The sequence below is a fragment of the Eleginops maclovinus genome, chromosome 22 (assembly GCF_036324505.1).
Source record: "Eleginops maclovinus isolate JMC-PN-2008 ecotype Puerto Natales chromosome 22, JC_Emac_rtc_rv5, whole genome shotgun sequence".
Lineage (NCBI taxonomy): Eukaryota > Metazoa > Chordata > Actinopteri > Perciformes > Eleginopidae > Eleginops > Eleginops maclovinus.
In genome coordinates this window covers 384,661-411,922 of record NC_086370.1, presented here as the reverse complement: position 1 = coordinate 411,922, position 27,262 = coordinate 384,661, and the positions used below count along the sequence as shown (strand labels likewise).

Genomic DNA, 27,262 nt, shown 5'->3' with positions numbered 1-27,262 from the left:
AAAGCTATATATATATATATATATATACAGTATATACATCTCTTCCGGACTTTGCGCTGCGCAAATTCATTGACAATGTCATTAAAGTCCAATGACTTGGTCAGCTCACTCTCGATGGCCATCAGAGAAAGCCAGGAGAGACGTTATTGTTTCATTATCGTCCTTAATTCATTTTTTATCCGACCCAGGAGAAAGAATGATCGCTCACCTTCGCAGTTGGTTACAGGCAGTATGAGGAATAACCGAAGCGCAACATACACGTTCGGAAACATAGACTCAAGGGCATAATCCAAAATTAGTCTGAGCAGTCCTTTTGGGCCTGTGTCAACCCCAGCCTTGATGAATGACCTCAGTGGGATTAGTTCATCGCCTAAACATTCATCCATATCAGATGGGTAGGCAGATGCCAGAACACTGGCCTTCTGCATCACTGAGGCATCCGATTCAGTCTTTTCGAAGAAAAGCGCACTGAACAAGTCATACAAGTCCCTGTATGCCTCCAGACGGTGTCTGAGGCTCTGTGTGAGTGTGTCAATGGCAACATTGAATGTCTACATTTGAAATGTGCGTTTTCCCCAGAGCTCAATGCCCTCTTCTGCTGTTTCGTCAGCAAAGGCCTTGCGTCTCTTTCAACAACAAATGTCATGCTTGTACTGGCAGACTTGAAATATGGAAAGTGGACTGCTACTTGGAGAGGTCCCAGTTCACCTCCTGCTGTGGTGCCCTTGAGCAAGGCACTGGACACCTCCAATCCCCCCTCCCCATTGCTCCCCGGGCGCTGCACGATAGCTGCCCACTCATTTATTAGATTCAACTTTATTGTCATTGCACAGAGTACTAGCACAACGAAATGCAGTCTCAAACCATGATCACACCCCTTGCTGCGCTCTCCTGTTAAGAGATGGTAACTGGCACTCCTCTACAATGCTAGCAGAGGCAATCTGCCTTTGGTCCCCCTCCAAATCTACTGTCATGTTCTCCTCCTCCCTCCCTGCTTCAGCTGGCATAACACTGCTGCTACCTGGCTGTCTCTCCTCACCATGTCCTCCTGTTACCCCTCCATATGTGTCCTCATTGTCCTCATCCTCCCCCACTTCTGTTGACATAACATCACTGCTGCTGCTAATGCTAACTGGCTGTCTGTCATCTTCATCACACCAGCTGTTGTCCCACTTGTAGAATTATTAAAAAAAAATTAAAATTCTAGGAACTTGATTTAAAATCTCAGCTTCTCTCAAATCTTTCTGTTTTTTTAACTTGCGTTTAGCTGCTCCACTTAATACCCGCCACTCCATCTTGCATTGACTTAATCGTTAGTACTGTAACCGTTCACCTGCCTGTCAAGTTTTCTAACTAGCGCCCTCTATTGACACATCCAGCTATAGCCTACTAACTACATTCAGTAAGCTAACAGACTAGCTGTCTCCTAGACCACAAGGCTTATATTTTCTTATTATATCTATTATATATCTAGGCTTATACTGTAAATAATATTTACAACATAAAATGTTTTGGTTGACAAATTAGGAATCTCACAGATTCTCCCAGCCGACCACTAGCTACATTTGCTTTTTGTCCGGCAACACTTGGCTAATATAATAATCATAATAATAACAATAATATGAAGAAGAGAGTAAGATCAGTGTTTGACTAATATCTGAGGTGAATAACAACCCGTGGTGGTAAATGATTGAGGGGCCCATACATCTGGCCTGTATGCTTGCCCTGCAACATCGGACAACAGCAGCTACCGTGGACAGCGGACTAATGAAGCAGATAGAGGGGGACATGTGACATTTAATACCCCACGTTATTTGATCGAGAGGCCCATTTCAGATATCAGGGGTGAATAACATAACCTGTGGTTCAGGGGCCCTATTAAGACATATGACATATCATACCCCATGCTATTTGATTGAGAGGCCCCTTTCAGATACCAGGGATGAGTAACATAACCTGTGGTTTCAGGGCCCGTGGCATATGATGGAGGGGCCCTATTAAGACATATTAGATAATATAACCAGTGTTATATGGCTTTAGGGCCCCAATAAGATATCGGGATGAATAATGTTGTAGAAACAATATTGAAATGGTAGCGCAGAGGCTTGGGCTTCAGGGCCCCCTTGGCCCTTGGGCCCCTGGGCCTGGGCCAGGTAGGCCCGTGCAGTAATCCATCGTTGTGCATGAATCACAAATTGGAACTTGCAGTCCATGACACGGTGAAGCACACGACAGACGCAAGTCATTTCCAGACGTTTACAGACTGTATGCATTTTTCTCTCAGAGCCCGAAGCATACCCGAGAGCTTGAAGTCGCTGCCTCCAATTTGGGGATGCATGCTCGCAGAATAGGCAGAGTGTTCGACGTGTGCTGGCTGTCCTCATCCTGCACATCCTCACTGTTGAGCGCAACAGAATGAACCTGAACCAGCCTTCTTTTCATCGCTGTTAATGGGCCAGACGTGTGTTAGTTCCCTGCTCAGAAGTACGCAGAGATGTGGATAAAAGAAGGGCGACACGCTGCAGATGACGCGCCGAAAAGGCCACGTGCCGACACCAGAGCAAACTATATAGTTAGTCTGATAAACTGAATTATTTCGTTAAATATTTATGTTTTACAGTCTGATTGAGTAGCCCGTTCGCCTTAAATCTATGTTCGCGTGATCGGCCCTCCCATCTGCCGCATCCCATATTCATGTCTTTTTAGTTTTTTATTAAATATGAATGTTCAACTGTTTGAAATGTTATATGTTATAGTTAACTTGAAATAGAATTAGGCCTGTTCATTGCTTGTTTTTGCATGATAAAAGAAAAAAAACAAAACAATTTTCAAATAAATTTAGTCATTTCCAATTTAAAACATTTTCTAACAAATCTGAGTTGATAAAAAAAACCCAATAACTTATTTCTATAACAAAGCTTGAAATGTAACCTTCATATTATCAGCCATCTGAGGCTTCTGTTTTAAGGAATGAGCTGCCAACAAAATAAATGAAACCCTAAAGACAGACGGGATGTAGGCTGTTCTTTCCTTAAACCATTTGAAAGTATCGCGCATTATTCACCGATTTGATTTGTTTTGCTAACTTATAACTTCACTTTTGAGACAGTATTCACCTCTATCAGGGGCCCAGCTCTCCGTATATTTTTCTGTATGTGGCCCTCGGTGAAAAAAGTTTGGACACCCCTGCCTTACATGCTCAGAAGGATCGCACACTTTGGATATCTTGCCCGACAAAATAACGTAAGGACCAGGCACAGCTCTGAAGGAAGTCTGAGGAGGTTTCCAGCTGACGCATCAAAGCAGATGGACTTTTTTTTGACTTAATCGGCTAATGAAAAATTAGTCAACAAATATTTTTCTTTCGCCGACTAACGAATAGTTGACGGATCGGGGGCAGCCCTAGACATTTATTGTTTTTTCTGAGAAAAAGTCAGAATTCTGGAATTCCCACAAAATCAGACCAAGATCAACTGATGACACAGCATCTGGTCGGCCAGTGATTGTGTACTCATTCCCAGAGTTGCACAGTGCTGAGGATAGACTGCAACCTATTGCCATGGAGGAGGCCAATTTGTGTATGGAAGAGTGTACTCCCAAAGGCCAGTTTCCATGTGATGAAACTGTTTTTGAACTGTGTTGTCTACTCATGGCGGAGAACGGATGGGATGATCCAGCAGATCCATTTGCTGCAGCTGACCTATACATCCTGTTACGAGATGAAATACAACAACAACTATTTGATTAAGGGACACATGTAGCGTCTTCAGGGAACAAACTATAAGTAGCTGAGGCTTGCATTGGGCATGGTTGAAAATGAGTGCAGAGAACCAAAAAGTGCCGAGTACCAAAAACATAACACAAACATATGATGCAAATTATTCATTTATCAAAAGGTTGCAGAAAATTCAGGGATCCTTTCTTCCACAAACACCTTACACAGGGGATTACACAGGCTCCTACTGTATGAATTGAATTTTGACTAAATATAAAGGAAACAAACACTTTACCCAGGAGTTACAGAACTCAGTACTTTTCTTATTATGCAAATTCTCTTTGGACAAGAATTGCTGAGCGGCACGTTATGTAAAAGTCTACTGTTGCAGATCAATGCAATTTGGGTAAACAAGATTGTGGTGGAAACTTCTGAAGCAATGGAGACGAAACTCAGAGAGACACTGGAGAGCAGGAACCTGATGGCAAAACACTGTTGGGTTTATTCGGAGTTACGGCCGGAGAATTGACAAGACATTTACTGTAGACACGAGTTGCCACAGCGGTCGCCAAACCAATTCGGAAGATCTCGACAATAGGAAGAGGTTTTAACTAGTTCCAAATGGATAATCAACCTTCTTCAAACGCCAGACTAAACAAGCTCAGACAATACGTTTGACTTAAACCGTCATCTAGGTCACAGATAAGGTGTTTGCCGGAGCATCTGTGTCCAGATAAACTGGCGCTAGCTGTCCCTAAACAATAAAGCCAATCTTAGGTGAGCATGAGCTTGTACCCACTATGGGAACAACAAGGCTTCGGAAGCCCAGGCTGCCCCTCCTTAATGAAGATAACAGCACCTTAATGATCTAAACCTGTGTGATCCTTGGAGAAGTTTAAACCCTGATAAATTAGAATGTTCCTGTTTTTCTTCCTCTTTTAAATCTTACTCCCGCATAGATTATTTTTTAGTATCAAACTCTATGCTCTTCTCTGTGGTAGATTGTAATTATAACAGTATACTGCTGTCAACCCACTCTCCTACTTCACTTATATAAACGTCCCGAGGTTGGTTAAGTCCACTTCTAGATGGAAATATCATCCAAGATGGCTTTCTGATTCAAACTTCCTGCTTTTTTTAAAAGCTCAAATTGAGATTTATTTGAACACAAATACAAATGAGGCCTCTGCTATTGTCAGATGGGAGGCCTTTAAAGCGTACATCAGAGGTATGATCATATCCTATACCAGCTCAAAAACAAACAAACTTAAACTGGAAATGAATGAACTTGACCGTAGAATCAGACAGTTGGAAGGAGAGGCTTTCTTGGATGACTCCATAAAGATAAAACAAGAATTGATGTCTCTTAAAGCCCAGCATGAAAAAATGTCTATAACAAAAGCAGAAAACAGTCTAATCCGTCTGAAACAGAGTTACTATGAACAAGGTGAAAAATCTGGGAGATTGTTGGCTTGGCGTATTAAGAAATTGGATGCAGATAGTGCCATTAATGCGATCCAAACCCAAAGTGGGACAATATCAGCAGACCCCCAGGAGATCAATAAAACCTTTGCCTCTTTTTACAAAACACTGTATACATCTGAAACTCCTGAAAACTTAGGAAAACAGAATGACTTCCTGGATAAACTTTGTATTCCTACTATAGCCGATGATTCTAAAGCACATTTGGACGAAATATAACTCTTTCAGAAATCTCCAATGCCATTATCAATATGAGGGGAGGTAAAGCCGCGGGTCCTGATGGACTCCCAGTTGATATTTACAAGATATTCAAAGATAAACTACTGGGACCTCTTTTGGCCATGTATGAAGAGGCCTTTCGACAAAGTTGTCTCCCAGAATCCCTGAGGAGTGCACTAATAACACTTATTTTGAAACCTAATAAATCTCCCACCAATTGTACATCATTTCGGCCTATTTCTCTGCTTAATACAGATACTAAAATTATTGCTAAAGTCATGGCTAAAAGATTAGAGCTGGTGCTTCCAACTGTGATCAATCCAGATCAGAACGGTTTTGTGAAAAATCGCCAGGCCTTCCATAACGTAAGAAGAGTGTTGAGTTTAATACATGTGAGGGAGGGAACTCCTGACACAGCCATTCTATCTCTGGATGCTGAGAAGGCTTTTGACAGGGTGGAGTCGAGTTACTTACTTGATGTGCTTTCTCGATTTGGGTTTGGCAACTACTTCCGAAAATGGATTGAAATACTGTATACTGACCCTATGGCAGAAGTCGCAACCAACTGTATAGTATCACCTCCTTTCAAGCTCTCCAGAGGTACCCGTCAGGGGTGCCCTCTTTCACCAATGCTCTTTGTCTTGGCCATGGAACCTTTCGCTATAGCGGTGAGATCACACCCCTCAATATCAGGTATCAAAGTAGTGGACTTAGAACATCGCATCTCAATGTATGCCGATGATACCCTTCTGTTTCTAACAGACCTAAAGAATTCAATTCGCAATCTAACCAATTTAATCGACACTTTTGTAAAGTTCTCAGGCTTTAAAGTAAACAAAACAAAATCTTCTATCATGTTTTTGAATAAGCAGGAGAGATTAAATCCTGTTATAAACCATCCTTTTAATAATGCGGTGAATGGATTCAAGTATCTTGGTATTAATGTTACCCCAACCACAGTGGACTTAGTTTCCTGTAACTATGAACCTATGATGACTTCGATAACTGAATCTATGAATAGTTGGTCATCTATGCCAATCTCTCTTTTGGGACGTATAAATGTGATCAAGATGAGTGTGCTCCCTAAATTTCTATATCTTTTTCAATCTGTCCCTCTACCCCCACCAGCACAGTTCTTTTTAAAAATGAAGCAACTATTTACAAAGTTTATTTGGAACAATAGAAGGTCAAGGCTGCGATTCTCACTTCTCTATTTGCCATATGAGAGAGGAGGGTTACAATTACCCAATTTACAATGGTATTTTTGGGCTGCCCAGGTTAGGGCAGCAATGTTCTGGTTCTCAGCTGAGCCTATGTTACCATGAGTACAAATTGAAAGTACTTGTACAAAGGGCTTGCGGCTTGACACTTATTTATACTCTGCGCCTGTCAAAAAATAAAAAAGCTCACTGATAACCCCTTTGTGAGAAACACAATTAGTATCTGGCATGAAGTACAATTATTTCTAGGTGAAACGGCTTTTCTTTCATGTTTTTCACCAATATGGGGAAACGACAGCTTTTCTCCCGGCAAAAGTGACCTGGGCTTTAAATTGTGGGCAACAAAGGGCATTTATAAAATCATGAATCTATACAGTGATAACAAACTTTTGTCATTTGAAGAACTTCAAAATAAATATGACATACCTCAGAAACATTTGTTAAAATATTTACAGCTACGAAGCTTCATTTATACGCAGACACATTCTGATGTACAACCTCCTTTATCCATATTAGAACATGTGTCGGTGAATAACTGTATTGGCAGGGGTCAAATATCCTTACTTTATAACATACTGGTGAAAAACCATAAAGACTCCACTGAACATAAGAGAGCTCAATGGATAGGAGACTTGCAAGAAGATATCTCTGAGGGGGAATGGGGTAATAAATACTCATCTCAAACTGATTCAGTACAACTGGATTATGAGGGTTTACATTACTCCAGTTAGACTGAATAAGATGAATCCAAATATTCCTGATATCTGTGTCAAATGCAATTTAGAAAAAGGCACTTTATTTCACTGCCAGTGGAGTTGTCCTGAGATACAAAAGTTCTGGAATGAAATCATAAGAATGATTTCTAAAATGACCTTAAATCCAATCCCCAATTGCCCTAAACTTTGTATTCTGAATCTGTACCCAGAGGACTGTTTGTTAAACAGCAAAGAGAAGAAAATGACAGATGTATGTCTATTACAAGCAAGACGTTTGATCTCTCTCTGTTGGAAGGATGTAAAGAGCCCTTCTGTTGGCCGCTGGCTTAAAGAGTTGTCTGCATGCCTTGTCCTTGAAAAATTAACATACACAGTGGAAAAGAAATCAGCCAAATTCTACGAGGTTTGGACTCCCTTTCTTACATTCCTGGAGAATTGTGATCTTGGGGAAGTTTTGGAGACTTGAGAGTGGTATATCCATAGTGAATACTGAATGTATAATAACTTTGATGTCTACATACAACCATATTGTGTCCAGCACCTATTTGATGTCTTTTATGTAATGTTATAAGCCTGTGTGTGCGTTGCATTTTTCATTTAATTTAAATTATTATTATTATTGAATTAATTTGAATCTATCTTCCTTTGTTAGTTCTGTTTATTTTCCCTTAGGGAGGGGGAGGGGGGATTTACATTATTAATGTTGATGTTTAACTTTTTGCTATAATGTACCATTGTGGATTGTCGATTTCTACAAACATCTGAAAATCAATAAATACATGTTCAAAAGAAAAAAAGATAACAGCACCTGCAGAGCCGTAGAGCCAGGTCAGAGGAGGACAGAGAGAAGAGATGCAAATGAGCTAAAGATTTACAAGCTTACACTAAATATTCCAAAACAAAGATGACAGCATTTTTGTCATTCACAGTTTTAGGTGATTGAGCTTTAGTTGATTGATGTGTTTTTGCTTTGTAATGATGGTGATAATAAAGACTGAAATGAGGTGATTATTAAAACTGTATTTAGTACATTACAACATAATAGGGGTAAAGGTCACAGCTGTTTGGAGGCGAGTTACCATCTACCTTCTATAGAGTCAAATGGAACACAAGTGTGTATTCATTACACAAAGCTATTCATGTTTTTGGACTATCCAAAGTGAAATGTGGTACTGGTCAATATGCAAAACACTAAATACTGTTCATAACAACAACTTTGTGACCTTAAAAAAAGAAGTAATTATTTTGTCAAAAATGTATCCATAAAAATCATAGCCAATGGCATTTCATGTACTCCTTAATGTTTGTCTCTCAGCAACACTGTTTTTATTTATCTTCACAGCTGTTCAACAGGTTTTGTAATGGTATGCCCAAAATCTGTGTTACATTTTCCTACATTGTATACACAAATAATTTACTGTGTTACACAACGGATTGCTAATTTTCAGCCAGTTGCCAGATTATTTCATATGCCTTCAAACACAGTAAAAGGCCAGTCATTAATATTGCCATGTAGTTTGCTGCAACTGAGACAGCCTTGCTAACACTGGGCAAACATCCCCCTTAAGAAAGGATAACAACGCCATTCGCTGACAAAACAAACCTGCTAGCGCCTGTTAGGTTCTAAAACTTGAAGAAGGAAGTTGGCAAAATAAATCCAAGGAGCTTCTCGTCAAGTTTAACAGTGTTTATTAACAAAAGGATATGATGAGTCTACTGAGGAAACACAGGTGTGGTCCTTCCCCATGTCACTGAACCACAGTCCACATTGAAGCAATGAACTGTCTCTAGCAGCATGGAAAAGGCCCTGATCTTCTGTTTACATCACGCATTTCTACTCCCTGGTCCTTCCAGTCTCGTCTTCTCTCATTGGTGGGCGGCGGGGGCCAGATCTTATTGACCCCTTGTCGTCACATGGGCATATCCCTGTCTCTTACTATATAGTGTGTACGACATTTTGTAGTGGTGTCCGGATGTTGAGTGAGTATTGATATTAACTATATAGTGCACTCACTGTTTCCCACAATTCACCGTGAAATGTAGTGGGCAACCAATGGTCACTACCAAGCAATATATCCCATCATGCATTGCAGTCGCGAAGCACTAAATAGCACAAAATAGTTGTTGTATTTAACTTTCCCCATTAGGGGGTGTAGCCTGACCGACGGCCGGTGACACCAGCATTGTTTACATTGAATGAGAATTAAGAAATGGTGTATCTATTTTAAATGCAAATGTACGGGCCTAGCTTTTACTTAGGATGTGACGACGACGTCTTGCCAGTATAGCAAGAGCAGCACGTCTCAGTTTTCTCTCCCTGGTAAGACGTTTCCTTGTCGAAAATATTTTGACCAGGGTGACAATAAATAAACCTATTAGGCCTACACTACCTGGACTACTACCCTGGAAAATACGCTCGGTATAATATGAATTCATTACAAGAAATATTTAATTTATCATCTATTTTGAAAAAACTACATTGAATTGGTACGTTTTCATTGTGCGACAGTTATGACGTCGTTAACTGCGCGGAGAAGTAGTGTCCGAAACCGTTTTTCATTTAACCGATGAGTCCACTATATAGTCCACTATATAGAATTCACTATATAGTGAGTAGGGAGTAGTGAATGAGTGAGTGATTTCGGACACAGCCTCAGTCTTCTTCCACTGGCTGACGTCAACGAAGGCGGGTCCAGGGCACGTTCTGCTTCGCCCGTCATTCGCAGACGTCACTGTTGCCATTTGTTGATGTAGTCATGCTGCTTCTCTTCATGATATTCTATTATACAATTCTTCTGAGGTTTATTCGTTATTAAACACGTTATAGTTTTATGGCAGCATCAATGAGTGAGAGTTAGAGGCGGTGTGTATAGAATGTAACTCCACGCGTCATTCTCCCTCAACTATACGATATAATATCAGCTACATGCTATCTGAGGCTAAAACCAATAACATCCTGTGCGACCGGAAGTACAAAATCTGGTCCGTCCGGAAACACAGAATTATGTCATTTAATTTTCCTTTCTTTAATATATTGATTATGTTAGCAGGAGTACTGCCAACACACAGCAGGAGTCCAATAGAAAGGTAGACGAGACGAATTCTTCCTTCAGCCTTTAGGGCATATTTATTATATAGCAAACAAAGGAACTGCTCTTCCAGCCTTCATCATATTGGGAGCGGGCCAAGAGAAAAATCACGCGCAGAACATTCATATATATAGGGGGTGTGACGTCACCAATCATATTCATCTCATATACAATCAATAGCACCCCCTTATGGTGTGGAGCAGGTAAGTAGTACAGAATACATCTCAGTCAATCATACACACATATGTCAACACTCCCACTTATGAGTGACTTGTATCCTGTACAGCTTTTAACAATCAGAATAAACCCAGAAATAAATCAAAACATTTTACAGTACATACAGTACTTAACATATTTACAGCTCATCAGACGCTTACACCAAACATGGCTCCTGAAAATGTCATCAGTTTAACCTTTGAGACAGGCTTGGTCATAGCATCTGCTATCATCTCATCAGTAGGACAGTAAACAAGTGTCATCTTCCCTTCTTTAATGGTTGACCTTATGAAATGATACTTGATGTCTACATGTTTGCACCTTTGTCTGCACACAGGATTCTTCACAAGTGCAATGATGCCCTGGTTATCCTCATGAACAACAGTTTGAACATATTCATAGGAATCCATATCCTTCAGTAATTGCTCTAAATAGATACACTCCTGTATTGTTAGAGCTAAAGCCATATATTCGGCTTCACATGTCGATAACGCTACTGTGGGTTGCTTTTTGCTTCTCCAAGATACCAGTGAGCTGTTTTTGCTCATGCTCACACAGTAGCCAGACGTGCTCTGTCTGTCACTGGTGTCTGCGTCACTGTATGCCCAGAGGCCTAAACCATCGCTGCTTTTCCTAAAAGTCAGCTGCTTGTCAGTAGTACCTTTTAGATAACGCAGTACATGTTTCACTGTCACCCAGTTTTCTTCTGTGGGGTTTGCAAAATGTTGTGATAGCTTGCCTACCACAAAACATAGATCAGGTCTCGTACAAGTAGTTAAGTAGATGAGACTACCTACAGCTTCAGTCATCTCAGGTGCATCATCAGTGTAGTCAACCTTTTGTTCACATGGTGTCTCGCGTGTTCTGCACTCCTGCATATCAAAACGGTTGAGAATCTTGTCAACATACCTCTGTTGTGACATTGTTACACAATCATCAGTCTGACTGAAGTCTATGCCTAGAAAATGCTTCAACCTGGTGGAAAGCATTGCCTTCACTTGCTCTAGACTTCTCATGTTATTCGCTGCGATGATAAGATCATCCACCCAAATGACTATGATCACCTTCCCTGCCTGCTTAGACTCTTTTGAGTATACACAATGATCCGCTGGGTTCTGTGTGAAGTTGTCATTTATCAAGCATTTGTGTAGCATCTCATTCCAGTTACGCCCCGATTGCTTCAGACCATAAATAGACTTCTCTAATTTACACACTAGGTTTCCTCCCACTTTTTCGTAACCTTCAGGTTGATCCATGTAAATGTCTCGGTCTATGGGTGCATGTAGATACACCGTCTTTACGTCCATTTGGTGTAGTACCAAGTTTTCTTGGGCTGCCTTTTGCATGACTACACGCACACTGGTCATATTGGCCGTGGGGGAGAATGTCTCACCATAATCTATCCCCGCTCTCTGGCTATACCCCTTCGCCACAAATCTGGCCTTGTACTGCTCATGTCCATCACTATCCTCCTTAATAGAGTATACCCACCTACCTCTCACTGTCTTTCTGCCCTCTGGCAATTTGGTCAGGGTAAAGGTCTGGTTTTCCTCGAGTGACTGCATCTCGTCGTCCATTGCCCACTTCCATTTACCTGCCTGTGGTGATGCCATAGCCTGTTTAAAGGTCAGTGGCACACCACACACTGCTCGATAGCAATAGTCAATACTGGTGAGCGTACTATCATCATCACCACTATCTTCCTGAGTAGCGTAATCACAAAGATAACTCGGGGGCTTACGCTCTCTAGTAGGCATGGCACGGTTTTGGTGAAAAAACCGAACCGTACGGTTTGCTTGCCACGGTGCGGTGCGTCTGTGCACCGTACGGAGTCCACGGTTTTTTTTTTGTTTTTTTTTCTCCAGACGTTCGACGTTGCATTGTAGCCTAATGCCCGTATGTTACCACGTGGTTTTCATTCGCGCGAAAGAAGCGAAAGCTAAGAGGTCGAGGTGTGTCAGCGTGTACAAACATGGCAAGTGGGAGTGGAGAAGGCGGGCCGCCCAGGCCGGAGATAGAGGATGCTCCGGGAGCCGCGGTACGTCATGCCCTCTCGCAGATACTTTGGCACCAATGTGATACCCAAGTTATATGACGAGACAAGGGAGGAAATAGTGACGGAGTTGTCTTTGGCATGCCACGTAGCTCTGACGACGGATGGATGGACTTCTAGGTCCACGGAAAGTTACCTGACAGTGACTGCCCACCACATTAATCCCCAATGGGAGTTACGAAGCTGCGTATTACAAACGCGCCCAATATACGACAGCCACACAAGCGAATTTCTTTCCAAAAAGCTACGATTTTTTTACAACACAGGCAAGAAGCACAAAGCCTTTCCAAGATATAATTCGTGAAGAGGTCACTTCATACAAGGAAACAGGCTGCATCTCTGTGGATGAAAATCCCCTCGCATGGTGGAAGACCAACGCACGTATCCCCATGTAGCAAAGTTGGCACAACGTGACCTGGCTGTCCCAGGTACATCTGTGCCGAGTGAGCGGGTTTTTTCCACAGCAGGGGACATTGTAACTGCAAGTAGGTCTCGTCTCTTGCCAGAAAATGTTGACAAACTCATTTTCATGCAGAAGAATATGAGAATTAAGTGAAAGGGGGAAGGCTGTTTTAAACAGTGCAGTGTTTGGTTCTATTGCAATATTTTATACTGATTGTGTCTGTGTGTATTTTGTTCGAAATTTTGTTAATATAACAGTGGCACTGGCACTTGAAGTTTAGATACCAAATCCAGCCATATGTTTCAAAGCACTGCACTTTAATTTCAAGTGAAAAAAATACATCCTCACTCTCAGGGATTAGAAGAGTTGTTGATTTTGTTTTCTGTTAGGCTGGTTGGATGGTGGGCTCATATTATGTTTACGGCCTCATGTTCTCATAGGCAATTGTGTTCGCCTGTTCAAAGGACAGCAAACATTCCTGACACTTATTTTGAGTAATAAAGTAAAACATGTTGAAATCATCCATGTCTTCCCTCTTGCTCTATCAAAATACTACCTTTCTGAGATTGTTAAAACAGTGTGCTTAGAGTCAATTGAAATTCAAGTTTGTGCATTATTATTACATTATAACTATAATTTTATACCCTTTTAAATGCTGTATCCTAAACTATGGTTAGTAATAGCATCTGCCTAAGAATATTCTCAGAGACAGGGCTCCTGTTATAAACTGGCTGTTACCAGAATGGCAAGGACCAAGTTGTAATGCATTGCTAAAGGCACTGTGTAATGTCATAGAAGTGTTGTGCTGTGGTAGTAAAATCTTTTCAGTGACTATTACAGTGTTCCACTGGTGTAACGGCGTGTATTATGGGGCTACGATAAAAAAGTTAAAAAAAACACCAAGAACCGTACAAAACCGTAAACCGTGGACCTCAAACCGTGATACACCGTGAACCGTGAGTTTTGTGATCCGTGCCACCCCTACTCTCTAGTGGGGTATCTCCCACTGCTTTGGGCCTGTGGCGTCACCCTGTGGTGCTCCTCACCATCATCTCCTGGGGATTGTGGACTGTCAGTCTGTACGTCTGTGCTCGTAACACTGGGCTGTGATGTGTCTGTCTTCTCACTATTTTCAATGGGGTCAAATCCTAAGTCCTGAGTCTGAGTCTCACTGTCACATGTGGTCTTTGTGATAAATTTGACCAATCTGTGCTTCTGCACTTTTCCCTTGGTGGGGTGGTAAACTAGAAAAGCGGGGCTGCCTTTGTCGTGCCCTACGAAGAGCCCCTTCTTACACCTCGGATCTAGTTTACCCTTGTCTTGTTGGTACGCGTAACACTCTGACCCGAATTTGTGCATCTTAGCTAGATCACATTTCTTCCCTGTCAATGCTGTGTACGGTGTTGTACCAATGTGCTTGTTAAAGCATCGGTTTCTGGTGTAGGCTGCTTCCTGAACAGCATAATGCCATAGGGTCTTAGGTAATTTGCTGTCAATAAGCTTACACCTAGCCATCTCGAAGAGAGTGCGCCCCTCCCTCTCAGCTATCGCGTTCTGGTGTGGGGAGTAAGGACAGGACGTCTCATGTCTTATTCTGTTCTTACTTAGTAGTGACTTAAACTCTCTGCTAGTAAACTCGGTCCCGTTGTCTGACCAGATGCACTTCACACTGCCATAAGGCGCTACGTCAGCCAGAAACTTTTCAGTGGCCTGTACGGCATCACTCTTCGCTTTCAGAAAGTAAGTGAAAACTACTCCTGTGCACACATCTGTAAAAGATTGCATATACCTGTAACCATCAATTGAACCATTTGTCACTGGACCAGCTAGATCAGTGTTTACCAACTCAAGTGGTGTTTGCACCTTGTCAGTTGCATTTCTGTTTCTCGTCTGAGTAAACTTCCCCTCTATGCACACATGACATTCTTTGTCAGGCTTACGCTTTGCACCTTTAATGTGCATGCCTACGGTTACATCCTGCAGTTTCAGTATGTCATCATAGTTACAATGCCCCATAATTTCGTGCCAGGTTTGGATATCATGGCTAACATTGCACACATCATCTTCATCACACTCTGTTTGCAAGTAATACATTCTGTTACACACTTGAATGTTAAACCTTGCGCCGTTAGACGCCACAAGAACATTGTTACCTTCCTCGAAGAGTACCTTGGCACCATGTGCAGTGGCACATTTCACAGGGAAGAGTTCTTGTGGGAATGAAGGGATGTACAGGGCGTTCTTAAGAGTCACTGTACATCTGCGTCCTTCGCTGTCGATGAGACACACCTGCACGTTCCCTCTGCCTTCCGCCAACCCGAACGTCCGCCTCCCGTCGGCCAGCTCCATGCTGTGGCCCTCTGGTTTGAATGTGCTGTCGAAGGTCTTGAACCGGCTTCTGTCGTTCAGCATGTGGGATGTCGCGCCTGTGTCGACGACCAACCCTTTTCCCTCGATCTGCCGCTGCTGCGCTGGCTTGCAGGTGTCCTCGGTCTCTGCCCGTAATGTGACGTCGTCTCCCGCGGGTCCCCGCGCGCCGATCCGTCCTCCACCACTCGCTGCGGACCGCCGCCGCTGCCATCTTCAGCGCGAGCGCACCTAGAGCTTTGTGCACGCTCTTTCTTCCTGCAGGCTTTGTCGCTGTGGCTTGTGCTTTTGCAGGAACCGCACCAAACTTTCCTCGTGCATTCATCTTTTCGATGTCCCTTTTCTCCGCACCGCCAACACGCCATGTCTGTCGAAGATCCGCCGCTCCTTTTCTTCAGTGCTGCGCGGGCTTTCAGCACCCTTTCTCCCGCCATCTCGGCTACTGGCTCTGCATCCTCCGACGCCTCGAAGTTTCGCAGCTTAGCCTTGAACTCCGCCAGTTTCATCTCCGCTGAACCATGGGTTACCATCAGCGTAAACGGCTTGTAATTTTCTGGAAGTCCCCTCATAATCATTGCCATCATCAGTCCCTCACTCGGTGCCTCGCCAGCACCTCTGAGCGCTGTAAAGATCTGCTCTGCCCGGATAATGTACTCAGTTACAGTCTCTGTATCCGCTTTCTTCAGCGAGGTCAATGTAATGTACATAGATATGAGGGGCCGTTTAGGCCATAACACACTGGAATTCTCTCCCCTTCCCACTGAAACTGTCTCTGCACACTGAAAAAATATGTCTCTGCACACTGGAAAAAATATGTCTCTGCACACTGAAAAAAATATGTCTCTGCACACTGGAAAAAACTTTCATATATATTAATGGGTGCCAAAACACACTGGAATACTTGCCTCCACACTGTAGAATTGCACAATAAAAGCACAAGAGAGAGAGAGAGAGAGAGAGAGAGAGAGAGAGAGAGAGAGAGAGAGGGAGGGGGGGTTTGTGTGTGAGAGAGGGGAGGAGGGCGCGAGAGCATTTTTCAGTGTAACCGGAAGGCATTTCAGTGCGTCCGGAAGACCATTAGACTAGTAGGCCTAGTGAGAAGAACATGACATTTCAGCGTTATTTCATTGCATATTTTTTTTGTGTTTCAATATGAAGGTGCAACTTTTTTATATTTTGATCAGTCTGCAGGCCTTATTCGTTATTGGCAATCGCGAGTACATCGTTTATTTTTTATTTTTTTAAGTATTTTTATTTAAAAAGGTTTAGAGAAAAAAATAAAATGAAGTCTTATAATGAACTAAAACAAGTTAATCGAGGAATTCATGGAGTGCTAGGTCATGAAGACAAGTTATGGCACAGATATTAAAAAAATAAACTCGGCCGGGTCACTTGTGACCCATGTTATGCATTAAATGGTTAAGCTTGGTGTTTTTGAATATTTGAATAAACCGTTTCCTGTTTGTTCTAAACTGCCATAGACACACATGAGTTTGCAAACTGGCGCGTTTTTATTTATTGCAAGCATGGCCGACAGAAGGACCGAAGAAGCAATCGGCGAAGCAATCGGCGTATTAAGAGGTCTCTTAGGTTCTTCTAATGTAATAAGTACAATTTCAACTGCCATCAACAATACCAACGCTACGCAGGCAAATGGGCAAAATTTGGAAAACGTGAATGCGGAGATTAGAAATGCTTTCAGACCACGTACAGTTAGAACTAGCAATCCCTTGCCATCAATGCCATTGTTCTGCCTTTGCAGATGAAAAAGTTAAAAGTAATAAGTTAAGTTAAAATTCATCAGTTCATACGTAGATTTAAAAAGTGTATGTTCTTGGTTGTAAGAAACTGCGTCAGAGTGAGTGGTCTTTTCTTTGGTCTCGAGAAACCGCATCGTAGTGAGCGCTCAGTGCGTTAGCAGCAGCTATGTAACCAGCGTGGTTGTTCTCCTCATTACATGCTCAGGAGAGCTGAGGCACGCACAGACAGATAAGCAGACTGTTAAAATCATATTGTCAAAGGTTACAAACGCTTTTGCCTTGGAGAATATTTGTCTGTAAGTATTATAAGTGGTCAAATGTGTATTTTATATCAAGACCTACTTGTTGTGTTTTTATGAGTATAGCCTACTCCGCTAACGTTAGCTCATGCTGAGATGCTATTTTGTGTTAACATGCTAACTCTTCTCAGTTTGTTCATTTGTGGAGGCTAATTGAAATGTACTCATTCTATGCCAACTCACACTGAGTTTTAAGTAAGTAAAGTGTGTTTATTTCTGTAATCTGCAGTTTTACGGTGATGTTGGAAAAAAGAAGACTTCATTAAAGGACAAGAAAAGTCAAGCCTTGTGGTTTTTTGGAGGGCTTCTAGCTAACCGTTATCTGACTGTCTAGCCTTGCATCGGCACATGCACTGCGAGGGCAGTACAGTAAAAAGACATCACACGGCGGGCTCAAGCAGTAAACACAATATTCAGCAACATGAGTCTGCGCTCAGGAAGAAACTATCTTAAAGACTGTACCACTACACAGCAAGAAGCAGCTGGTGAAGAGCAGCTAACAGAGACTGTAGATCAAGCTACCAAGAAAAAAGAGACTCATCAAGCACGAGATGTTAAGTCTCGGTCATCTAGAGCATCTGGTAGTTACACATCAACAACGTCTTCAGCTACAAAGGCCTACGCTAAGGCGAAAGCTGCAAAGGCTGCGTTAGCCTTCGCTGAAAAAGAGGCTAACGTCATGAAGCAGAAAGCTGGCTTTGACGCTGATCTCCATCTCCTCCAGAGTCAAAAAACTGTGGCTGCAGCTGAAGCGGAGGCTTCAGCCTTTCTGGAGGCAGAGGTCGAAAGCGGGAAGCTCAGCCAGCTTCCAGATGTCGAAGAAGAGCCCTTCAGTGCAGTTCAACGTACTAGTGAGTACGTACGTCGACACTCAGACATGTTCATACAGGAACTGCCTTACGAACCTGTCGTCGTGGGGACACATAGAATAAAACTAGATGAACAGGAAACACCTGACACTAAGCCCAGAGTTTCTCATGACATTCATAGAAACACACAGCACGTTTACGAAGACGTGAAAAAAGAACCAGCAAGGACACTGAGTGACACTCAACCTTACGGTGCACAGTACACAGCTAACCATACAAGACAGTACGCACATGAGACTAACGGCGCACAAGACTTCGCAAGATATCTCATCAGAAAAGAAATGGTTAGTGCTGGCCTTCTGCAATATGATGACAAACCAGAAAATTATTGGTCATGGAAGGCTTCCTTTCTAAGCTCCACAAGAGACTTGAATCTTTCAGCCAGAGAAGAACTGGACCTGTTAACAAAATGGCTGGGAGCTGAATCGTCGGAGCAGGCCAAGAGAGTTCGCGCAGTGCACGTCCTCAATCCCGCCGCAGGTGTTGCGATGGTCTGGCGACGTCTCGAAGAGTGTTATGGGACTCCTGAGGTCATCGAGGACGCGCTGCTTAAAAAGATTGAGAACTTCCCAAGGCTGACCAATAAAGACACTGTTAAGCTGAGAGAGCTAAGTGACATTCTCTGTGAACTGGAGGGTGCTAAGCAAGACGGTGCACTCCCAGGGCTCTCATATTTGGATACAGCACGTGGTGTGAAACAAATAGTGGAGAAACTCCCGTATAACCTCCAAGAGAAATGGACCAGCTTCGGAAGCAAGTACAAGGAGGATTACAGAGTGGCTTTTCCTCCCTTCTCTGTCTTCTCGAGGTTCGTAGAACAGCAAGCAAAGATAAAAAATGATCCAAGCTTCGCTATAACCCCCATCAGCAGTCACGTCACTCCCAGAACAGAAAGGCCTACAAAGTACAGTGGTAGGGGGCCTGTAGCTGTACATAAAACTGACATCCCTGCAGAGTCATCAGGTTACCAAGCCAATCCTTTTCAGAAGAAAATGGAAGAACCTGATCGTCAGTGTCCTATACATAAAAAGCCCCATCCACTGAAAAAGTGTAAGCTCTTTAGAAACAAAACTCTAGAAGAGCGCAAGTCATACCTCAGAGAGAATTACATCTGCTACAGATGTTGTGGGTCTACTCAACACATGGCCAAAGACTGTAAAATGACTGTCAAGTGTTCTGAGTGTAGCAGTGACAAACACATCACAGCTCTGCACCCCGGTCCTCCTCTTCTGACCATGCAGAGTGCAGCTGACGACAGAAACGAAAGCGGGGAGCAGAGCGAAAGCCGACCTTCTTCTGTCAACTCAAAATGTACAGAGGTTTGTGGGAATGCAGACGGTGCACGCTCTTGTTCAAAGATCTGCTTGGTGAAAGCATATCCTGAAGGGAGAAAGGAGGAATCAATCAACATGTATGCAGTGCTAGACGAACAAAGCAATAAGTCCCTAGCCAAGACAGAGTTCTTCAGTCTCTTCAGAGTAAAAACTAGCTCTGCCCCTTACACTCTCAAAACCTGTGCTGGGAAGTTAGAGACGTCTGGCAGGAGAGCTACTAACTTCGTCATTGAGTCCATGGACGGAAAAGTAAAGCTTGCCCTACCTCCCTTAATAGAGTGTGACATGGTGCCTGACGACAGGACAGAAATCCCGTCCCCAGAGGACGCACACTATCACCCCCATCTACGGTCAGTGGCTGGTAAAATCACGCCTGTGGACCACAACGCACCTATCCTCTTGCTCTTAGGGAGGGACATCCTAAGCGTACACAAGGTACGTGAGCAAATCAACGGGCCCCAGGACGCACCTTACGCTCAGAGGTTAGACCTAGGCTGGGTCATTGTGGGAGAAGTGTGCTTGGGCTCAGTTCATAAGCCATCAAAAGTGAACGTCTACAGAACAAACGTATTGAACAACGGCCGCACGTCCTACCTACAGCCATGTCCAAACAGTATCCACGTGAAGGAAGACTACGGTGGTATGGCTCCTCATCACAGCACGACCTTACCAGCAGGTGACGTAAACACAAGTCTCCATGTGGACACAGACAACTTGGGGTCTTCTGTGTTCGACAGGTCCAAGGATGACAACAAGCTAGCGCTGTCCATAGAAGACAAAGCCTTCCTAGCTATCATGGACACAGACGTCTATCAAAATGAAGAAAATAGCTGGGTGGCTCCTTTACCATTCCGGGCTCCCAGGCGACGCCTTCCAAGCAACAGGCAGCAAGCCTTGAAACGCCTCTGCTCACTTCGGCGAACCCTGGAGAAAAAGCCGGAAACAAGAGAGCATTACATCAAGTTTATGCAGAAAATGCTGGACAGTGACCAAGCCGAGCTTGCTCCAGCTCTGGACAAAGAGAAAGAACACTGGTATTTACCAACCTTTGGTGTGTATCACCCGAAGAAACCTACCCAGATACGTGTAGTTTTCGACTCAAGCGCCGAGTGTGATGGAACCTCACTCAACAACGTCCTCCTGAGTGGACCGGATTTGAATAACACTCTGCTAGGAGTTCTTCTGTGGTTCCGTAAAGAACGCGTGGCTCTTACAGCAGACGTGGAACAAATGTTTTATTGTTTCGTCGTCCGAGAAGAGGACAGAGACTATCTACGGTACCTCTGGTATGAAGACAATGACATTGACAAGAATGTGACCGAGTACAGGATGAAGGTCCATGTTTTTGGAAACAGCCCTTCACCTGCGGTGGCCATATACTGCATGAGACGAGCAGCGCAGAAAGGTGAACAAGAACATGGTTCTGACGCAAGACAGTTCGTTGAGAGGCAGTTTTACGTCGATGATGGTCTCATGTCTGTCGCCACACCAGAAGAGGCGATAGATCTCCTCACACGAACCAGAGAAATGTTGGCAGAATCCAACCTGCGACTGCACAAGCTGGCGTCGAACAGTAGCCAGGTGATGGAAGCGTTTCCGGTCGAGGACCGAGCCAAAGATCTCAAGGATCTGGATCTCGGAGTGGATCCCCTCCCTCTTCAGAGGAGTCTAGGCCTCTCCTGGAACTTGGAATCAGACAGCTTCACTTACCTGGTGTCACGCGAAGAAAAGCCATACACGCGAAGAGGTGTGTTGTCTACGGTCAACAGTCTGTATGACCCCTTGGGCTTCGTAGCTCCTATTACCATGCAAGGAAAAGCGCTTCTCCGGGAGTTGTCATCTCAGCAGAGTGAGTGGGATGCTCCTCTCCCTCCACAAATGGAGGCAGAGTGGAACTCGTGGAGAGACTCTTTGAAAGCTCTGGAAGACCTGCACATAAGGAGATGCTACATACCAGTTTCGCTGTCTTCAACACAGACAAAAGAACTGTGTATCTTCTCAGACGCTTCCACAGTAGCCATAGGAGCAGTGACTTACATGAGAGCTACAGACGCCGAGGGACAGTATCACGTTGGGTTTGTCATGGGGAAATCAAAGTTAGCTCCTCGGCCCGCTCACACCATTCCACGTTTGGAGCTCTGCGCAGCTGTGCTGGCTGTTGAGCTGTACGAGCTGATCAGTGATGAGATGGACGTGGAAGTGGACACTGTCAAGTTCTTCACGGACAGTAAGATCGTTCTTGGCTACATTCATAACTGTACAAGAAGATTTTACCTCTATGTCTCCAACCGGGTAACTCGGATCAGACGATCTACACACCCCAGTCAGTGGCACTATGTGCCGACGGATCTGAATCCCGCTGATCATGCGACAAGGTTCATGCCAGCACGCCAACTCCAGCAGAGCAGCTGGCTGTCAGGTCCAGCTTTTCTCTATCAAAACAAAGCAGCGGAGATATCCGATTCTAGTGTCTTCGCCCTCATTGAGCCTGAAGTGGATGAGGAGATTCGTCCGGAGGCTACAGTTCTGGCAACCAAGGCATCAGAGTCTCAGTTGGGCTCTCAACACTTTGAGAGATGTTCAAGCTGGAGAACACTCTATCACACCGTAGCCAGACTTATTCACGTTGCAGCATCCTTCAAAGGAAAGTCAGACAAGGATGAAAAGAAAGGATGGAAGTGTTTCGGAGACGCATCCAGCATGAGTGAGCTTCTACAAGCCAAAGCTGTGATCATCCGCTCTGTTCAGCACAGTGCCTTTAAAGAGGAATTCAAGTGTCTTGAAAGCGAACAGACCCACCCCAAGCAGAGCGCACTCAAAAGACTCAATCCAGTCGTGGACGAAGATGGTATGCTTCGTGTTGGAGGTCGTCTTTCTCATGCTGATCTCTCAAAGAAAGAAAAACATCCATTGATTATTCCACACACGCATCACATCGCTACACTTCTTGTGAGACACTTCCATGAACAAGTAGCTCATCAAGGAAGACACATTACAGAAGGAGCCATAAGATCGGCTGGATACTGGATAATTGGGAGCAAGCGTCTAGTGTCTTCTGTCATTTACAAGTGCGTTACCTGTCGCAGGCTACGAGGAAGGTTGGAGAATCAGAAGATGGCCGATCTGCCTGCCGACCGACTTACTCCTGAGCCCCCATTCACCACAGTTGGCCTCGATGTCTTTGGTCCGTGGTCCGTCATGACACGTCGGACAAGAGGAGGATCGGCAGACAGCAAACTCTGGGCTGTGTTGTTTACATGCATGTCGACCAGAGCAGTACATATCGAGCTAATCGAAACCATGTCAACCGACAGCTTTATCAACGCTCTCCGGAGGTTTTTTGCGGTTCGAGGTCCAGCAAAACATCTGCGGTCAGACAGAGGGACCAATTTTGTGGGAGCTTGTGGAGAACTGGGTATAAGCACAGAAGACACAACAATCAAGAAGTACCTCCAGGAGAAAGGCTGCTCCTGGGTGTTTAATCCCCCTCATGCTTCCCACATGGGCGGCTCCTGGGAAAGGCTCATCGGGGTTGCCAGGCGCATCCTGGATGCGATGTTGCTTCAGGCAGGACCAACACGTCTCACTCATGAAGTCCTGAGTACTTTCATGGCAGAAGTCATGGCAATCATGAACGCGAGACCTCTTGTTGCCATATCCACAGACCCGGATATGCCTATGGTGCTCACCCCAGCGACACTCCTTACTCAAAAGATGAGTGCAGTTTCAGCCCCCAGTGGAAACTTCGACACAGCTCAGTTGTACAGCAAGCAGTGGAAACACGTTCAGTGTCTTGCTGACACGTTTTGGAAGAGATGGAAGGGAGAGTATCTGTCTACGCTACAGAGCCGCAGGAAGTGGACAGAGGACAAACCAAATGTGAAAGAAGGAGATGTCGTCTTGCTGAAAGACAGCCAAGTCAGCAGGAACGAATGGCCTATGGGTCTAGTCGTGAAGACTTTGCCAAGCAGTGATAACAGAGTCCGCAAAGTCGAAGTGCGGATTGTGAAAGATGGGACAAATAAGGTGTTCTTAAGGCCGGTCTCGGAGATCGTAGTCCTTCTTTCAGAGACTTAATGTGTGTTGTTTTCAGAAAGCATTCCGCTTTAAAATTTGTGTGTATCTGGAGTGATATAATGTAATCATATCAAGCGGGGAGTGTTCTGCCTTTGCAGATGAAAAAGTTAAAAGTAATAAGTTAAGTTAAAATTCATCAGTTCATACGTAGATTTAAAAAGTGTATGTTCTTGGTTGTAAGAAACTGCGTCAGAGTGAGTGGTCTTTTCTTTGGTCTCGAGAAACCGCATCGTAGTGAGCGCTCAGTGCGTTAGCAGCAGCTATGTAACCAGCGCGGTTGTTCTCCTCATTACATGCTCAGGAGAGCTGAGGCACGCACAGACAGATAAGCAGACTGTTAAAATCATATTGTCAAAGGTTACAAACGCTTTTGCCTTGGAGAATATTTGTCTGTAAGTATTATAAGTGGTCAAATGTGTATTTTATATCAAGACCTACTTGTTGTGTTTTTATGAGTATAGCCTACTCCGCTAACGTTAGCTCATGCTGAGATGCTATTTTGTGTTAACATGCTAACTCTTCTCAGTTTGTTCATTTGTGGAGGCTAATTGAAATGTACTCATTCTATGCCAACTCACACTGTGTTTTAAGTAAGTAAAGTGTGTTTATTTCTGTAATCTGCAGTTTTACGGTGATGTTGGAAAAAAGAAGACTTCATTAAAGGACAAGAAAAGTCAAGCCTTGTGGTTTTTTGGAGGGCTTCTAGCTAACCGTTATCTGACTGTCTAGCCTTGCATCGGCACATGCACTGCGAGGGCAGTACAGTAAAAAGACATCACACGGCGGGCTCAAGCAGTAAACACAATATTCAGCAACATGAGTCTGCGCTCAGGAAGAAACTATCTTAAAGACTGTACCACTACACAGCAAGAAGCAGCTGGTGAAGAGCAGCTAACAGAGACTGTAGATCAAGCTACCAAGAAAAAAGAGACTCATCAAGCACGAGATGTTAAGTCTCGGTCATCTAGAGCATCTGGTAGTTACACATCAACAACGTCTTCAGCTACAAAGGCCTACGCTAAGGCGAAAGCTGCAAAGGCTGCGTTAGCCTTCGCTGAAAAGGAGGCTAACGTCATGAAGCAGAAAGCTGGCTTTGACGCTGATCTCCATCTCCTCCAGAGTCAAAAAACTGTGGCTGCAGCTGAAGCGGAGGCTTCAGCCTTTCTGGAGGACGCCATCAACATCGACACTGGAAACCCCTAGATTTGAGGCCAGGCGGTTCAGCACCTGGAATTCCAGAGGAAAGTCGGTGAAAAGGTAAGACCGTTTTTGTCATTGATATGGCCTAACAGACACTTCAGCATGCTGAAACAGATTTTGCATCATTAAACCATTATACATATAACGGAGATGAAGCTGGGAAGCACTAGCCTAGCGAGCAGGTGTATGCTGTCCATGCTGAACCAGCCTTTTCTCCTTTATTTTATGCCTTGTCCTGTTCGGGATGCACCGTAGTGTCGTGTAGGCCTATTATCATTCTAGAACTACCATTTTGCGTTCACTCAGTGCCAAATCAGAAATAGTCCAGCTTAGCACCAGCTCATGTGTAACGGAGGCCAACTAGCAGAGTGTGGCGTGGAACGTTAGTAAACCTTCCTCCCAAAGTACAGTACGTTTTGCAGCTAAAAATGTCTATTTCTGGACTAATGAATACTTAGTATTTGATGGTGGTGGTAAGTAGCCTATTCATGAAAAAAGGTGCCATTTGTGAATGGGCAGTATGAATTCTGGAAATAAACAACTAAAAATATTTCACAGTGCACAAGAAGCAGCACTATGGAAACCCATTCCCGCCACAAAGAAAAATCCGGACCATATCTCGCAATTCTGAGATACTATCTCTGAATTGCGAGATACTAAGTCAGAATTCCGAGATAGTAAGTCAGAATTGCGAGATACTATCTATCTTGCAAGAGATATGGTAGTAGGCTAGGCTACGTGAGAACACAACAGGCGGCAGTAGGCACATTTGTTTCAGTGTCGCTGCATGCATGCCACAGTTGAGAAGCATTTTCGTGCACATTCCTCCATTCAATAATGCGTGGATCACTTTTAGTTTTGTAGGCTTCAAGCCAGATTCTCTTCCGCGAAAAGCCATCTATGCAACCACTGATGCAGATGCCATACGCTTAAGTTTATCGTAGAATGGCCGTTAGCTCGCTAGCTAGCACAACAATCACTCATAATTAACGAAGATCTGTCTTTTTTTCATTTCCCCAAGTTCTTGTAAGTGGCCCGTGACTGGCGCAAAACTTGGGCAGTCTTCGCGGTCTATTTTGGTTCGCTTGGTCTATTTTGGTTCGTTTAGAAATATGAATATGTGAAACCGAACCAACGTTTGTTTGCTACATTGTATCATTTTTTGGCCTGGTGCGGACCAAAGCAATCGAACTATATGTATGAAAGCACATTGCGAGGTATGGTCCGGATTTTTTTTTTTTATGTGGCGGGAATGGGCTTCCACAGTGCACAAGAAGCAGCACTCCTTTTTCATGCTTTCTTTCTGATTTGTTCTGGATGACTACCCCTAGCTAAGCTACGTCAGCAGGTGATAGGCACCACCTCATACCTGCAGGGGTTTGAGACTGAAAATGCCCAGCACATGTGACCAACAATTCAGCTGGTTAGCCTGACAAGAGAGAAATGGTCTTTATACACCACCTACAGAATAACTATTTTGGGGGGTGTTTTTTGTTAGTACCTTTCATTACCACCCATTGCATAGTATGGAAATTCACAATGATTGTTGCTGATAATATTGATCTTTTTTGATCAATTTGATCTCAAGGGTAATATCGCAAATGTCTCTGTCACTATGTCATAGTGCATTCATGTAGTGGTTTGGGGAGTCTTTGATTTTGATTGTTTTTGTCATGTTGTCCTAAGTATGTTGATGTTCTATATCCTTTTTTTTTTACAGAACAAAGCCGGGAATACACCGGGCTTTTCATAAAGATGTTATCCTGCTGCCTTCAGCTGATGACAGCAGTGTCGTAAAACAAGCAAAGAAATCAGTGCTGCACCAGAGAGGCTACATACTGAATGCCTTTGAATTTGAAAAGGCATGGGACAGCACAGAGGTGATGGCCAGGCTTAGGCAGGCATTTGCAGCTAAGGTGTGCCTTCCTAATAATGTCAGGTAAGTACTGAAGTGGACAACAGTCCATTTTGTTGTGTTGAGAGAAGTTAAGCCAGGGATGTCAAACCCGAATGTGTATTAGAGTTGGCCCACATACCACCAATACACTGCTCCCAAAAAATAATAAAGGGAACACCAAAACAAAGCAATGCAACTTCAAGTCAACCATACTTCTGTGATACCAGCCTGTCTAGTTAGGAAGCAACACTCATCATGAATCCATTTCGACAACTGCTGTGCCAATTTAACAAGGCATGGGTAGAAATTAGCGGTAATAACCAAAATGTGCCCAAAGTAGACTTAT

General features: G+C 43.7%; 1 long non-coding RNA gene across 1 annotated transcript; it reads left to right on the top strand.

The window, feature by feature from the left end:
• The first annotated feature begins 23,820 nt into the window (after nt 1-23,820).
• On the top strand, nt 23,821-24,497 carry LOC134858579 (uncharacterized). The gene is made up of 2 exons (XR_010164982.1): nt 23,821-24,211; nt 24,444-24,497. It is a non-coding gene; the product is annotated as an uncharacterized LOC134858579 (long non-coding RNA).
• Nucleotides 24,498-27,262: the final 2,765 nt, after the last annotated feature.